Source organism: Eimeria mitis, genomic scaffold (genome assembly GCF_000499745.2).
Source record: "Eimeria mitis Houghton genomic scaffold, Emh_scaff1715, whole genome shotgun sequence".
NCBI lineage: Eukaryota > Apicomplexa > Conoidasida > Eucoccidiorida > Eimeriidae > Eimeria > Eimeria mitis.
The window spans coordinates 9,440-9,646 of NW_013570031.1; the positions used below are offsets into that span (position 1 = coordinate 9,440).

General features: G+C 67.6%; 1 protein-coding gene across 1 annotated transcript in view; it reads left to right on the forward strand.

Annotated features, from left to right (window-relative positions):
• Positions 1-207, forward strand: part of EMH_0042290 (uncharacterized protein) — a gene marked incomplete at both ends in the record, with an annotated part of 4,214 nt that overhangs the window by 2,810 nt on the left and 1,197 nt on the right. The gene's annotated exons all lie outside the window — the stretch shown is intronic.

Below are 207 nucleotides of genomic sequence, written 5' to 3' on the forward strand. Positions count from 1 at the left end.
AACGAAGCTGTTCTCGAGCAGCAAGCTGTGCTGCACTCCTCCTGTGCCTGGGGGGGCCCCTGCGTGCTGCTGCCCCACAAGCTGCGGGGGATCGACGATCCCAGCCGTCCCCGGCCCCCGCTGCTGCAGCAGATGGTGCAGCAGCAGCAGCAAGCAGAGCAGCTGTCGCTGCAGGAGCAGCAGCAGCAGCAGCAGCAGCAGCAGGCA